A 17,157-nucleotide genomic window follows, 5' to 3' on the forward strand; every position below is an offset into this window, starting at 1 on the left:
CACAATGGGAAAAAGACAACATCTTCAGCAAGTCTAACTGGATGTTGACATGTAGGAGAATGCAAATGGGTGCATATCTATCACCCTGCATAAACTCAAGTCCAAGTCAATAAGAGTCCTCAACACAAAACCAGAGACACTGAACCTAGTAGAAGATAAAAGTAAGAAATATCCTTGAACACACTGGTATAGGAGATAACTTCCTGAAAAGAACATCAATGGCATAGGCACTAAGATCAATAATTAATGAATGGGACCTCATGAAACTGAAAAGCTTCTGTAAGGAAAAGGACATAGTCAATAGGACAAAATGGCAGCCTATAGAATGGAAAAAGATCTTCACCAACCCCACATCTGACAGAGTTCTGATATCCGAAATATATAGAGAACTCAAAAAACTAGACATCAACAAACCAACTAATCTAGTTTAAAAATGAGGTACAGATCTAAACAGAGAATTCTCAACAAAAGAATCTCAAATGGCCTTGAAGCATTTAAAGGAATGTTCAATATTCTAAAAGTAATTTTTAAAAGAGTCACTGGTTTCCTTAACTATAATTCCCATATCAGGGTTTTGCTCCCAACATGTACATAATCATTTGATAAATATTTTTAATGATCCCAGAAGTGTTTCATCATTCTTGAGCTAATCATTCAGAATAGAAGAGTGAGCAAGACTTGAGACCCAAGCAAAAAATCAGGGCAGGAACTCAACCAGGAAACATGAAGAATGCTGCTTGCTGGCTTGGTAACAGGCTCATGCTTAAGTAGCTTTCTTATACAGGATCACCTGCCCAGGGAATGGTGCTGGACCCTCCTACATCAATTAATAGTCAATGTAGTTCCTCACAGATGTGTCCATAGGCCAACCTGATAAAGACAATTATCCAATTGAGACTCTTTTCAGGTGATGACAGTTAATGCTGTTTTCTGATATAGAAACCTTCCAAATAATCTATAATTCCAAAATTCAGACCTTGCTTTTCTGCAAGGTATAGAAATAGAATGCATTTTATTCTATACTTTGTTAGCTTGATATACATGTACATATCTCAGTGTGTATATATACATGAGCATGCATATAATATATATGTAAGAGTTTATAAATGTACATACACATGCTGGTATACTTTAGATACATAATATTAACAGCTATTTCTATAGTTCTCCAGATCCAAGACTATCTGAAGGTTTAACCTTGGTCAACATAACCTCAAGAAATGGAGAAGTTCACATTAGATGGGGAGTTCATACTAGATGGAAGATGAATGTGAATCCAGTAGAGGACCAAATAGCTTTCCAAGCAGCTGTTCTTCATCACTGACATTCTAGCAGGCTTGGACCAGGTAGTGCTGAGTTGCAGGTGCATCATGGGGGCCAGCCTCCAGGCACATCACTGAGTATTAGGCCCAAAGAAAACAAAGTCAGAGAAAGATTTCAGGCAGAATAGAGAGAAAGTACCAAATAGCTAAGACAAGAAGGAATTTGGTATACACAGCAATAGGATGGCCAATAATGAATGTGAATCAATTTTATTGCTGGAGTGAATACCTAAGAACGAGATTAGGAAGAAAAGACTTCCACTCACAGTTTCACAGGTTTCTGACCACCACTGGAGAGGGCATGGCAGAGGAGAGCCACTCACATCCTAATTGACGGGAAGCAAAGAGGGAACAGGAAGGGCCATGGCAAGATACAGCTTCCAAGGACACACAGCCAATGATAACATCCTCTGAGTTCCTGCCTCCTCCCTTTTAGCACCTCCCAATAATTCCATCATATTATCAACCCATCAAGGGACACTACTCCATTCATTTGAGCAGAGTCCTGGGAAGCCCATCATAGACAAATCCAAAAGTGCTCCTTACTAACTCTCTAGATATTTCTCATTAAAATCAAATTGACTGTCATGAAAGTCACCTGTAGAGGCTGGAAATGGGACAGTACTGCCCAAAGAGAAGTTAACAGGTCATGAAAGAGAATAGATTTGTTTGCAAGTGTATGTGTATGCATGGTCCTGCGTGTGTGTGTGTGTGTGTGTGTGTGTGTGTGTGTGTGTGTGTGTGTCTGTATATGTTGTCTTAGGGTTTCTATTGCTGTGAGGAGACACCATGACCACAGAAACTCTTATAAAGGAAAACATTTCATTGGGGCTGGCTTACAGTTTCAGAGGTCTTGTCTATATCATCATGAGACATAGTGGCACACAGGCAGACATGGTGCTGGAGAAGGGGTTGAGAGTTCTACATCTTGATCTGTAGGCAGTAGAAGGAAACTGTGTGACACAGTGAGCATGGCTTGAACATAGGAGACCTCAAATCCCACCCCCACAGTGACACACTTCCTCCAACAAGGCCACACCTACTCCTACAAAGCCACACCTCCTAATAGTGATACTCCCCACGGGGGCCATTTTCTTTTAAACCACCACAAATGTCATGTGTGTATGAGTGCCCACAGAAGCCAGAAGAGGGTATCAGCTCTTCTGGAGTTGGAGTTACAGGCATTTGTAAGCTGTTTGACATGAGGCTTGAGAAATGAACTCAGGTCCTCTGGAAGAGCAGCAAGTACTCTGAACTCCTGAGCCATCTCTCTAACCCTATGAGCAGAGATCTTTTGAGCTGCCTGACATGGGTGCTGGGGACTGCATTCTGGTCCTCTGGAAGAGCAGCAAGCACTATTAATCATCCAGCCCCGGTAGTATAGATTTTAATTGAAGAGCAATGGGAAGGTATTGGTTAAATGTTAAGCAGTGGGCTGGGGTGCATTTTCTGATGTTTCTAAACTTACTTGGTTGCTGCGGGACAAAGTGGGTCACATTGTAAGGAGTAATAGTGTGTGAAAAGATGGAAGATATTCATGAAGATATCTGAGTTCCAAATCAAGCCAGAAAAGGCTGTTAGGAGCAGGTTCTGTGGTAGAACCCAGAAACTCTTCTTTTTGTTCCGTTCTCACCCTGCTCTCTGTGCGCACAGTACTTCCACTGGAACCTTCCACGGCCTCCTCTGCCCTCTGTCCTGCTGGACTCAGTGGAGCAGACTGCAGAGGAAGATGACGCAGGGATGCATCACCTAGCTTCCTCCCTGCCATGTCACTGCAGGCTCACTGGTGACCCAAGGTCCTGTCTGGTGTCCCTTCCTACAGCGTTGCAATCTGAGGCCTGGTAGCACTTCATCACATGTCCCCACACACTGGCCTATACCTCCATCAAGTCTCCCTTTGTCCTGTCCTCTAGTCTCTACGTCCTTGAAGATGCTGTCTGTTTCCTGTTGAGAAACGGATGGAGGCTTGAACCCTACACAGTGTTATGACGTAGGCCAACACCGAATGTGACAGAGTGACCCAGAGGAAGGTCATCTGTGTCATTACTTCCACAGATGAAGCAGGGAAGTTTCTAGTGATCTTTCAAGGGATCTCTATTTACACAGAATTACTGTATTTGAAGGGATGAGAGTCAGTTAACTGCTCTATTTGTCAATGTGCAATATTTCCTTCTGAGATAAGTCTAAACAAATAAGTTGATTTGTAGCTTTTGTAAGTCTCAGACCTGGGGAGATGGCTGTATAAGCATGAAGACCTGAGTTCAAATCCCCAGTTCTCACATAAAACCAAACAACCAAAGAAAAGAGTTATGGTTGTATGTGCACTTGTATCCTCAGTGTATGAGGAAGAGGAAGAGACAGGGGGCTCCCTGGTGCTTGCTGTCTGCTGGCCTAGTACCAGGTTCAAGGAGAGACCCTGTCTCAGGAGAATAAGGTAATGAGTGACACAGCAGGGTATCCAAAGTTCTCCTCCTCCAGCCTCTGCATACATAAGCACAAACATCTGCACATACATGTATACACACACACACACACACACACACACACACACACACACACACCTCTTATTTTTGCCTCATTATTTTAAACTTTTATACCCTTACTACACTTGGCTCCATGGGAATACTCTGTGGAAGGAGATAGCCCATGAAGAAGCCTCTTTCATTGCTTACCACATCCACACAACTTAGAACAACACCCAGACATAGAATTTAATAAGTAAGCATTGTTGAGGGATAGAACTGGAGGAATAAAGACAAGATGAGAAAGGAAAGAAGAAGGAAATCATGGGCTTTAGAGTCAGAAGATAGAGATAAGATACACATCCCTCTCCCCAAATTACTACTGGCTGGGCTTCCTTACATGCCAAACTTATTTCCCAGGGCTTTGTTTCAATTTTGATGTAGATAAAACTAGGCTAGGAAATCCTCTCCTATTATTACCACAACTGGTCAAAATGCAGAGAATAAGTTACTGTGAAATAACTTATTCTTAACCCCAAACGGGATATCTATAACACAGCCCATGCACCCATGGCTCAGGACACATCATGGAAGATGGGGAGGAAGATTGTAAAAGCCAGAAGCCCAGGAGGACTGTTGGGAGACAGTGTCTTCTGCACAGCACAGGATGTTGCTCCCACAAACTCTTAAAGCTATAGTTACTTACACAAGAGTCACAGAGCACACAAATCAATAGTCTGGCATAAATGAGGGAAGGGCGTACAAGGCCCCACTCTTGGCTGTTGATGGCTGCTGGAGAAGGGAGAGTCACTTTTCTTTGGGAGGTGCTACTGGTAGATTGCCCATGACTCAGTGGGTGGCCCCACACCAATGCACTAATTGGACTCACTGGGTTATGGTTTCGACATTTAAAAATTAAGAAGGGATTTATTCCTTATCTGATAGTGTTAGGATCAAATGAGGTGATGTTTCTAAAAGTGAATGAAGCTATCACCATGGGATGCCATTATGATGATTAGAAAAACTGCGTCTGTGAAGATAGGTTCCACCTGACTTTTTTTTATTCAGCATAGCTCATCGTTTGAAGGACAGGGGAAGATGTTACAATTTTCACTGTTTTCATTCAAGACTTGTTCAGCTCCAGTAGCTGCCAACCCTGGAATCTGCTAGCATGCATCTTGGTGTTAAGGAATGCAGACAGCCGTGGAGCAGACACGACAAGATAACACACACCTTATTCTTCCTGGTTCCTGGAGCGGGAAGGCGAAGCCAGAGGCCAACAAATGCAATCATTCCAGGCAGCTTTGGAGCAAGGTACCAAGTCCAAGTACTTTAAATCCATCACATACAAAGCATCACCTGTGTGAGGGCTGGCAAAGAAGGGATAAGGATGAAAAATAATCAACAAGCAGTGAGTTGGCAAAAATAGAGAAAAGAACCAATAGCGAAATTAAGCCTGTGTGTGTGCGCACATGCGCATGCATGTATGGTAGAAGCCAACTGGGTGTTGCCTATCTTCCCCAATCATGCTTGGTCTCACACTCAGCCTGGAGTTACTGATTCACCTAGGCTGGCTGGCTAGCAAGATCTAGGGGTACTCCTGTCTCTGCTCCCCCAAACACTGGGGTAGGTATAAGCTACCACATCTGTTCTTTCTGTGGGTACTAGAGATGAAACTCAAGTACTCCTCCTTTGTATGGCAAGTGATCCATCTCCCCACCCCATAGTGGAGTTATATCTCCTTTTAGAAACCAACAGCAAACTTATTTATTATACATAAGCATATTTTTTAAAGTTGTTATGTGCTTGTGTGGATATATATCATGTGTGTGGGGTTTCAAATAGAGGGCAGAAGAGGTCACTGGGTCTCCCAGAAGTGGAGTTGCAGGCAGTTGTGAGCTGTCTGATGTGGGTGCTGTGGACTGGACTCCAGTACTCTGGAATAGCAGTACATGCTCTTAAAGCTAAGTAATCTCTCGAGCTCTGAAACCATAATTCTTTTTTTTTTTTTTTTTTTTTTTCCGAGACAAGGTTTCTCTGTGTAGCTTTGTGCCTTTCCACTCACAGATATCTGCCTGCCTCTGCCTCCCGAGTGCTGGGTTTAAAGGCATGTGCCACCACCGCCCCAGGGCCAAAACCATAATTCTAAGTATATCTATGATTCATATCTAAGTGAGAATGAGCCTTCTCAATTTTAGTTAAATTCCTCTGAATTTCCTCCTGTGTTCACTAGGATCCTTCAGAGAAATGGAATCAGTAGTTCAAATGCAGAGCCGTTCCAGAGTAACCTGTGACACCTTCTGCAGATACCTCAGTCTACTGAGCTCGACTTAACAAAGTGACACAGTTTTACACAGGATTTAGGCAAACGCTCCTGCAGACTCTAAATCATCTCTACGTTATTTTAACACTTAATAAAATGCAAAAGCTATTCTGATACTTGTGAAATGAATTGTGTGTGGAAGGACAAGAGAAATACACAGGCAGTCCCAGCACATCTCCTCCTATCCCTGCTTCCTGTCTGGAGTTGGTTGGATGTGGACATAGAAGGCTACAGTACGGAGTGCTGGCTGAGCATGCACAGCGAGGTCCATCGTCTTAAGGAATTGTCCCACACTATTCTGAAGGCTGACAAGTCTAACATCTGCAGAGTGGGACAGCAAACTGTAGACTCCCCAGAGCTGATGCTGTGGTCCAGGCCCACAGTCCTGCAAACAGAGCTCCTCTGGCACTGCGGATCAGCCTTTGTTCCGCCCACACCTTTGGGTGGGGCGAGCCCCACTCACTCTATGGAAGGCAGTTTGCCTTATTCCTAGTCCACTGATTTCAGTAAAAAGCTTGTCTCGGTTTTGTGTCTGCTGATGAAATACCCTGACAAAAGGGAGTTGATTTCAGCTTACAATTCTAAGTTTGAGCCCGCCATTTCGGCAAAACAAGGCAGAAGCATGCAACAGGTGAGAACAGAGTGAAGCAGATACATGCACGCTTGGGTGCTTACTTGCTCGCTTGTCCTCTGCTCAAGTCTCCACTTTTATGCAGTCCAGATTCCCTGTCTAGGGAATGGTGCCACCTATGGTGAGCTGAGCCTTCCCACACCAATTAACATAGTTAAGACAACCCTCCACAGACATGCTCACAGGTCAGCCCAAGGTAGACATTCCCTCATTGAGACTTTCCTTTTAGATGGTTCTGAGTTGTGTGGAGTTGACAATTAAAGCAGATCATCACAAAATGTACCCAAAACACATCCTCATGGTTTCTTCCAAAATAGTGTTCAAACAATCTTGTGTGCATGAATACATTTGATATTAGACTCTTTGTAGATTTGTAACTAGAATGGAATCACTTGGTTCTAAGTTTCATTGAATATTGAAAACCACTAGAGTTTCAAATGGCATCTTCAAAAGATATCTGCATTGACAGGTGAAAATTAATGTGCAATTATTTCTATATGTATAGTCCTTTATCTCAGAGAGTTTGTATTTTCCCAACTCATTAAATCAGAGGTTCATTTTGAATTTCTCATTTAGATATTTTGTTTAGGTTTTTTAAATCTATAACTATGTATGTATGTATGTATGTATGTATGTATCTATCTATCTATCTATCTATCTATCTATCTATCAATCATCTACCTACCTACCTATCTATTGATTTATATCTTTTTGGAAGAAATGGAATCATAATTTTCTCTTTTCATATTTGATTCATTCATTAACTCATTCACCAATCTGTTTTGTAAACACAGTCTTGTCGTGTAAACCAAGCTGGCCTCAAAGTCATGATCCTCTTGCCTCAGCTTTCCAAATGTTTATATTACAGATATTCACTATCATACTTGGCTTTATTTTTTTTTAATTTTTAGTTGATATTCCAGTATCTAACATGTATCACTTCATTTGGCATTTATACTATGCATCTATTTGTCAGACAATAAATACATTTATTTAGTTTGTAGGAAGTATATTCATTGAGTACTAGTGTGGTGCTAGGCTCTATACTGACCATGATTGCAACATTTCTGATCCTTAAACCAACAAGAATGTGTGTTTTAAGCCCTGTCTTTGACCCCAAAGTTGAGTTAAGATAGGTTAAATTATTCCTGTGACTAGTTAAGATTACAGTCTAAATTTTAGCCTAAATTTGAGTATGCAAGAGTCAGATAAATACCCTGTTCTTGAGAACACAGCCCATATCCAAAGCCAAAAATACTTACTAGGAGTCCTTGCCAGGTGCCATTTTACTTGCCAACCTTGAGGGACAGTATCATCCTTCTCTACTTTCCCAGAGCAAGCATATACACGCAGTTTCTCTTTAAACTTTTTTACACAAAAGACTAAACTCTTGCCTGTTCTCATTTTGTATTATTGAATAGAAAGTGTTTTATGGGTTAATGAAATTGAGAGATGAGTAGCTACCAAATAATATACAAGGATAGACTTCGGGTCATAAAGCTTATTGTATCCATCTTAGCAGTTGTAGTTTTAAGTATTTATGATATTACTGAGTAGTAAATATGTCCAATTCATGACAGCTAGTTCACATGAGACCTAACTTTGGAAATGTGCTCAAGTTTTTGCTATTAAAGATACTTGTAAGTGGGTTTTGTCTGGAGAGTTATGGGTTGCATATAGGAGTGATGTGAAAATTATCCATATCCCATTCCATTAGAAAGCACGGCTCCCACTTCTGTCAACCAAACTACACTTGATTTCTAGGAAGTAAATCAGCTAACACACCCCCACTGTAGGTCATCTGAACTGAATGTGAGAAACGCTGCAGTGTGGAATTAGTGTTGTGTAGAAAAAAAATGTTACCGCAAGAGCAAGAGCTTTCTTTAAAAACCATCATCATGAAGTACAGGGTTTTTAACAGAAAGAAGTGTTCAGTTTTGGACAGGTGAGATGTCTTAGTAAGCCAAGCCTGATGACCTGAATTCAATTCTGAGAACCCCTGTGGTGGCAGAAAGAGACCCAGCTCTCCCAAGCTGTCTTCTGACCTCTATATGTGATGTGACATGCAAATATCAGTTATAAAAGTAATCATGACTTCTTATATCAATACTGTTCCTACTTCTAAAAGAAATCATTGACTCTTACAGGAAAGTCCTATCTATCTATCTATCTATCTATCTATCTATCTATCTATCTATCTATCTTCTCTAGCTGTCTGTATTTATCAATGTGTGTATGTGTGTGTGTGTGTGTGTGTGTGTGTGTGTGTGTGTGTGTGTGTGTGTATACACACACATGTATTTGGGGGATTAGAAAAGAGAAAGAAAGGGGTTTGAAGTAATTAAAATCTCAGTGGGACCACAGACCCAACTCTACCCCAACTATGAGGGAAAGCAGTCTTGGGGTCAAATATAACAGGACCATACTAATCAAAGAATCAGAGACACAGGTTTCTGGCTTTTCTGGAAATTCTCACATAAAGAATTTGGGTATGGCCAGTAGTGGTGGTGCCTGCCTTTTAACCCAGCATTCAGGAGGCAAAGGTAAGTGGATCTCATTGAATTCTAGGCCAGCCTGATCTACATAGTGAGTTTCAGGACAGCTAGGGTTGTTACACACACACACACACACACACACACAGAGAGAGAGAGAGAGAGAGAGAGAGAGAGAGAGAGAGAGAGAGAGAGAGAGAGACAGAGAGAGACAGAGACAGAGACAGAGAAAGAGAGAGAGAGAGAACTTGTCTTGAAAGAAAAAGAAAGAATTTGGGTGTGTTGAGAGGCTGGAAAGGTGACACAGTCACTAAAAGAGCATCGGCTGCTCTTACAGAGGACCCAGCACCCACATTGCAGCTCAGAACCATCTTTAACTCCAGTTCCAGGGCATCTCATGCCCTCTTCTGGCTTCCACAGGCAACAGACACACACATGATACACATACATACATACAGGCAAATACTCATATGCATAAAATGTTTAAAAAATAGTGATATTGAGAATTTGGCTACAAGACCTAAACAGGTTCAAACCAGACAAAATCCAAGTATAAAGAAGTAGAAACCAAGCCCCACCCCCACTCCACCCCATAACAAGAAGCTCTTTGTAATACGTACCTGCTGTGAAAGGGAAAATCAGTTTTCTTCAATGCAGTGTCACTGGGATATCAGCAACACAACAGGGCAGGATCTGTGCCCAGGAGTAGCTGGCCAGTACAAAACAGACTCCATGCTTTTTGTGCACTTTTTGTTCTGTTATTTCTTTTTTTTAAATTACTGATGTTGTTGTTGTTATTGTTGTCTCTTTTGATATTTTGTTTTGGTTGTTTCTTGTTTTGTTTTTGAGACAGAGAGAAATTGGGTGGGGAGGGAAGTGAGGGAGGTCTTGGATGGGTGGGGGAGGGGGAAGACTACGATCAAAATAAACAAAATATATGGTATAAATATTAAATAAAAAATCTTTAAAGAATTTGGCTGTGGGATGAAGATGTCACTCATGGTAGAGTGCTTGCCTGCCATGCTGAGGTCCTGGGATCAATCCCCAGCATGGCTGTGATGTAGGGAGACCCCACACTGGAAGGTCACAGATGTTTTTGACCTGTTTTGCCTTCATGAGTAGTTCATTGTATAAAACTTTTTTTTCTGGTTTCTAAGACAGGGTTTCTCTGTGTAGCTTTGGTGCCTGTCGTAGATCTCACTCTGTAGACCAGGCTGGCCTTGAACTCACAGAGATCTGCCTGCTTCTGCCTCCCAAGTGCTGGGATTAAAGGCGTGTGCCACCCTGCCTGGCTGTATGAAACTTCTAAAGCCTTCTGTGTTGCTTGTGTGGCACAACTGGAACTCCAAAGAGGAGAACTTCAGAGCATAGAAAGCTCTGTTTCAGAAAAGCAAAACAAAAATTAACCAAGGTGCTGGAGTGGTGGCTCCGTTGGTGACACACTTGCTCGCCAGAACCCACACAGAAAAAGCTGGGCGTGGTAGCACATTTGTGTGTGTGTGTGTGTGTGTGTGTGTGTGTGTGTGTGTGTGTGTGTGTGTGTTGTATATTTCTAGGTGCCTGAACCTGGAGTCTGGGGGTTGATGTGAGATGTATTCCTCTATCATTCTCCACCTTGCTTTTTGAGAAAAAGTCTGTCACTGAATCTGGAACTCTGCAAGTAGCCCAGGCTAGCTTGCTACACAGAGATTCCCAGGGATCCTTGTGCTTCTATGTTCCTAGTGTTGCGACTACAGGGTATGACCACACTGGTATTTATTGTGGGTTCTGGGACTTGAACACAGGTCTTTAAACTTGCAGGTCAAGCACTTTATTGACTGACTGATCCATCTCCATAGCCTCTTGTAGCTTTCAAATTTTGACTTCTGAATGCTCTATAAAATATTGTATAGGAAACAAATTGTAGAAATAAACTAATAGAATCAAAAAGCCAAGACATCAGATATCTTTCATTTTTTTTTTCTATCAGACAGACCATAAGAGCATTCATTACAGAACAACATATTGATGCATAAAGTAAATCTTGTGACTCTCATTTGCCTTTACAAATTATATATTTATGTTTAAATCTATATATGACTAAATGCCTGTGTTTAAATTTTCATTTTTCATTTTAAACTATCGTAAATGTGCCATGCATAATCATTTTCAATGCACTAGGAGGTTTAAATGTTGAAAAGTTGTGAAAGAAAAAATGAAAATAAAAAAGAGAAAAAGGAAGAACTTATAAGTCTACCCAGACATTTTTCAAGGGGTTCTGGTGTCCTTTCTTTTGCTGGGATAACATATCCTGGCAAAAAGCAACTATAGGGGGAAAAAGGCCGTATTTCAGCTTTCAGCCTCCAGATTACAGTCCCTCATTATGGGGAAGTCAAGGCAGGAGCTCAGAGCAGCTGCTTCCATCACGTGCGCAGTGGAGAGCACAGGGAAATGCATGCATGCTTGTTCACATGCTTGCTTGTGCTCAGTTCTAGTTTCTCTACTCTGATACAGTTCAGGACCCCCTATTAGCAAATGGCGCCACTAGCTGTGGTCTGGATCTCCAAATGTCTTTTAACTCAATCAAGACAATCCCCCATCAACATGCCCTCAATCTAAACCGAAATAGACAACCCCTTGTTGATACTTTACCGGGTGACCCTAGATTGTATCAAGTTGACAATTAAAGCTAACCACCACACACAGGGTAGAGAAAGTCATTTCCCTGTCTAGGCCACCACGTTAGCCTTCCCCTGCCCTTCCCTCTCACTTCTCTGAGAGATGCATTTCCTCCTTCCTCTCAAGTTCCCATAGTACATGGTGCCACCCTTCTTGATGTTAGTTGTTTTGATCCTTGGCCAGGTAAAGAAACTCCGATTCTAGCTCAAAGTTTGAGGGGACAGTTTGAAGTGTGGTGGCAAGAGTATGAGTCAGCTGGTCACCTAGCATCCAGGATCAGGAAAGAGAAAGGGACAACACTGGTGCTCAGCGCACTTTTTCCTTTTTCTTCAGTCTGGAATCCCAGCTCATGCAATGGTGCCACCCACATTCAGAGTTGATCTCCCCCTATCAATTAACCTAATGTGGAAAGTCCCTTGCAGACACGGCTTAAGGCTTGTTTCCATGGTGATTCTAAATCCAGTTGACAGTGAAGATGAACCATCACAACCTATAAAGTCCTGCTTACACTTTAGACACATCATCATTTCTGAAAATCCCAGAGATGGACCTTCTGTTATTTTGCCCCATCCTGCTCAGCATGCCCCTAACATGTGCTTTTACTGTTCAGAGCACCTGCCTCTGTCTTTGCCGAAGCACTGAGATGATGTGGTGTGTTGGCCTTGCTGAGGTATGATCTGCTCTGGGTCAGGGATTTGTCGTAACTATCTGTCCCAGCAGCTAGCTCCATTTGTGGCATAGAGTTGGGACTCAATCAGTGTTACTACACTCCATAAAACACTTGGCATGAGTTACTCCAATTTACTTCTTCTCTCCCCGTTCAGTCTCTCTGATTCACAGGGTGGGTTGCGTGTATATCAATCAGCTCAGCCCTAACATTGGGTGCATTAGGGACCTTATAAATATTTGTTGAATGAGGGAATGAAAGTGCTGTGACCCCAACTTTCCATTCAAATTACAACACACTACAGAAGTGAGGACAGAAAACATTCCATCTGTAAAAGCCATGTTCTTTATTTACAACTTTTTCATCTTTAAATTTGCTGTCAAGAAGAAACTACAGATTTCTTTTCTTTGTTTTATGCCAAAAGAAAACATCTGCTTGGGCCTAAAAAGAAAACATACCTGTCGTTAAGGATAGAGGAGAAAGCAAAAAGCTTTCCAGATGTTTCCAGCAAACCTCAGATCTTTAAAGGTCTTATAGGAAAGCCATCACAGAGGTGTAGCCCAGGTAGCACGAACCCCTCCCTAGTGTTAACTTGTTCATTCACAGTCATGGTCACGCATGCATTTGTTCACATGGTCATTCATGCATTCATTATTCTCATCATCCATTTATTCATTCACATGGTTACGCATTTAATTCACACGGTCATTTATTCATTCATTTATTCATTCTCATGGCCAATCGTTCATCCACAATGTTATTTATTCATGCATACATGCACTTATCTTATATGGTCATTCATTCATTCATTCATTCATTCATTCATTCATTCATTCATGCTCATGGTCATTTTATAAGCTTGTGTTGTGCATCATTCCTAGGCTGAGTGGATCTCCATGTTAGCCAGCAGGAAATAACAGTGAATAACAAACAAACTTGTCCTCTAAGATCTCAGATCCTAATGGGTAATTGACCGCAGTTGACCAACTATTCCAATGCTATGAGACAGTTGCTAAGGGAGCAGAGAATGTGAGAAAGGCAAAGGCCAGAGCCATTGCTACAAAGGCTCTTTAATTTGTGGAGTATAGTTACGTGGTTATGTGACTTTGGCTGAAAGAAGCATGGCACTGGTTCTGTGGGAGAATTGGAATGCAGAACCCAGGCCAGGAAACAAGGTCACAGAAAGGTTTCTACATCAGTTAGAGTGTGTGTGTGTGTGTGTGTGTGTGTGTGTGTTTTATTTCTATATGTGAAAGTGCCTATGCATATGTGGTGTGTGTGTGTGTGTGATGTGTGTGTGTCTGTGTGTTCTGTTCCTATATGTGCAGGTGCCTGTGCACGTGTGTGTGCGTGTGTGTGTGTGTGTGTGTGTGTGTGTGTGTGTGTGTTCTATTTCTATATGTGAAGGTGCCTATGCATATGTGGTATGTGTGTGTGTGTGTGTGTGTGTGTGTGTTCTGTTCCCATATGTGCAGGTGCACGTGTGTGTGTGTGTGTGTGTGTGTGTGTGTGTGTGTGTGTGTAAGGAGACCAGTGGGCAACCTTTGGTATCATTCATCAAGCACTGTCCATCTTTTTTTTTTTTTTCTCTTTTAGAAAAATTATCTCTTTAGCCGGGAACTAAAGTAGTCTAGGCTGATTGGCCAGGAATACCTCGTCTCTTATTCTCAGTACTAGGATTGTACACACACATCACACCCAGATTTTTCTCTTTGTTTTTGATGGATTCTGGGTCTTGAACTCAGATTGTCCTATTTGTAAGACACTTTACTTGTCTTTACTGGGGCATCTCCTCTGCCCTATTCAGGAAAGTCTTGTGTCCCCATGCATGAGGACAGACCTGCAGTTCACACCTTCCTATCTTCACACATACATGAGTCGTACGGAAATCCTACACAAACGCAGGTTTCAGTTCAGTGGGATTGAGGTAGACACTTGAGCTTGTGCGTTTCTAACTTCCCAGTTCAAGGCAGTGTGGAAGGACAATAAACCCCATACAAGAGCACCAGGTTTCATGCATGGCAAAGAGATGCCCAGATCCTAGCAGTTACCACCTGTGGGTTCTTGGCAAATGCTTTTGGCTTTCTGCTCCTTAGTGTGCAGTGTTTGCAGTGAAGGATACACAGTGCTCCTTGTGCTGTAAGGATTGAAGGGAAGTGTCTGGACTCTGCTCATAATGCTAGTGACTGCTCAGTGGATTTCCACTCTCGCTCCACATGCGTTTGGAGACTTCTTGAAATATTTCTGCTTCTTCCCTCTCTCCCTCCTACAACACCGTGTTTGCACATATGAACATGTGTGCATAGGAGTACAAGTGCAGATGTGTGTGTGTGTGTGTGTGTGTGTGTGTATTTTATGTGTGTATATGTGTGTGGTTTGTGTGTGTGTGTGTGTGTGTGTGTGTGTGTGTGGTTTGTGTGTGTGTGTGTGTGTTTTATGTGTGTATATGTGTGTGTGGTTTGTGTGTGTGTGTGTGTTTTATGTGTGTATATGTGTGTGTGGTTTGTGTGTGTGTGTGTGTGTGTGTGTGTGTGTTTTATGTGTATATGTGTGTGCAGGCCAGAGATTGGCATCAAGTGCCCTCCTCATTCTTTCTTTACCTTATTTTTGAAGCAGGATCTTTCACTAAACCTGGAGCTTACCACTTTGGCTAAACTGGCTGGCTGAGAAGCCTACAGTATCTGCCTGCTCTGTCCCTCCAGGACTGGGGTCACAGGCACATGCCACCGTGTCTGGCTTCTCATGTAGGTGCTGGGGATTGAGCCCAGATCCTTGTGCTTATACGGCAAACACCTTACCCACTGAGCCATCTCCCTAGCCTAATAATGTAATTATTCTGTATGTAACAGAATCTTATTTACTCCAGGTCACTACCTCCTGTTTTCCTCCACGTGGGCCCATTGTCTGCTGGGATTTCTTTTTCATTCCCAGCACCTCTCAATTTAATATCAGATGCTGTTCATGAACTAGATGGCTTGTTTATCTGGGTTATTAATGAAGTTGTTAAGTGAGGTTGGAAGGGGGAGCCAGAGGCATCCTGCTCTCTGCCCGTCCATAAATCACCACCCTGAGCGGAGACAGCTCCTGTCGCTTGTCAGTTCCTATCATCCCACTTATCTCACTGAATTTGAATGAAGTTCTTGATTAAAGTTTCATGAGATGCCACATTGTGCCTCCTCTAAACCTCAGGTCTGATATGAGCATGGCTCGCTTTTTGTCTTTTCATCTTGCAATTTTATCACAAAATAGCACCTGGATACACCTTGCATTGTGAGGTTGCTCCTATAGGCATCCCATTACCAATTCCTGGGGAAGCTGTTATCTGTCGGGTGCTGAACAGTCTGCTTCCAAGTCCCAGGCCTCCACCTGACAGGCAGCCAGGTGGCACTGCCTAGAATGTATCCCTTTCGCCTCAGTAATAAATCTGGTGGCTGTAAGCCTGACAACCTACCCACGGCTCCAGTAACCTGTATAATCTACTGCTGGACCAAGTTACTATGTCCCCACCCACTGTTCTCACACAGGCACCTTCCCCACAGTCAGCCATCCCCCCTAACCCCAGCCCCAACCACAAGAAAAGCCTTTCCTCAACGCCAGCGATTTTGTGATTATATGTTTCAGGGCAGTGTAACAGGCCCATTTTCTCTGGGAAATGGAAATATAAGTTTTCCTCCCTAGAGTCCTCAAGGCTTCCTACCATGCAAATGCATGTGCTTGTTACCATCATCATACAAGCACGCCCCAGACCCCTCTGCACCATTCAGTATCCATACCACAAGTAGCCATGACTACAAACTCTTAAAACGTTAATGGGACCCTACAGAAAAAATTAGCCCTGCAGAGTGAGTGCCCTGACGTGCTGTGTAGGCATCTGCTCAGCTTGTTTCTTAAAGGAAGAGCATCGTCTTCTGCATGGGGCTGGGATTAATATAGGGGAGGCCATGGGGTTTGCAAATGTGGAACAGTCTTCCAGTGAACAAAGTCAGGGGCTGTGCAGAAAAGACAGTGCACAGGATGGAGATGCCACAAAGGCAGAGCAAGGGGAAACTGCTGACTGACAGAGACGTGCTGACTGACAGATGTGCTCTTCCCCTCTGCAGAACCAGGACTCCCAAGGACAAAACGCCTCCTATCTTCTATCAAACTGCCCTCAAGTCAGACTTTTTTAAAACTTGGCAAAAATAATCTAAAAGGAAGTATCTGACTACACTGTCTCATTCATACATGCATGGTCTTTATCACAATGCCTATGTGTGTGTGTACATACATGGACATTACAAGCCTACACATGTGCACTCACATGCTACTCATACATGCACACACACATATGTGAAAGCACACACAAACATCTGACCAAAATGCAAACATGTATATAAACTACATGCTCATATATACATGCACAAACATATTTTTAATATATATATTCAGACACATGCATACACATACATCACATATACAAATGTGTGCATGCATACATTTATGCTATATGTCTACATATGCACACAAGCTACATTCCTATGTGGGCACAGAAGATGCACACATACTTGTTCATACACATACAGACCACATGTCCACATGTGTCCATATTTGTCCATGCACTCA

The 17,157-nt window shown here is 42.4% G+C and overlaps 1 long non-coding RNA gene across 1 annotated transcript in view; it reads left to right on the forward strand.

Moving 5' to 3' along the window:
- Positions 1 to 3,886: 3,886 nt before the first annotated feature.
- LOC118592759 overlaps positions 3,887 to 17,157 on the forward strand; it is a 32,512-nt gene continuing 19,241 nt past the window's right edge. Inside the window, exon 1 of the long non-coding RNA XR_004946152.1 lies at positions 3,887 to 5,098. This is a non-coding gene — a long non-coding RNA (uncharacterized LOC118592759). The remainder of the gene's footprint in view (positions 5,099 to 17,157) is intronic.

Source organism: Onychomys torridus, chromosome 11, assembly GCF_903995425.1.
Source record: "Onychomys torridus chromosome 11, mOncTor1.1, whole genome shotgun sequence".
NCBI classification, from domain to species: Eukaryota; Metazoa; Chordata; class Mammalia; order Rodentia; family Cricetidae; genus Onychomys; species Onychomys torridus.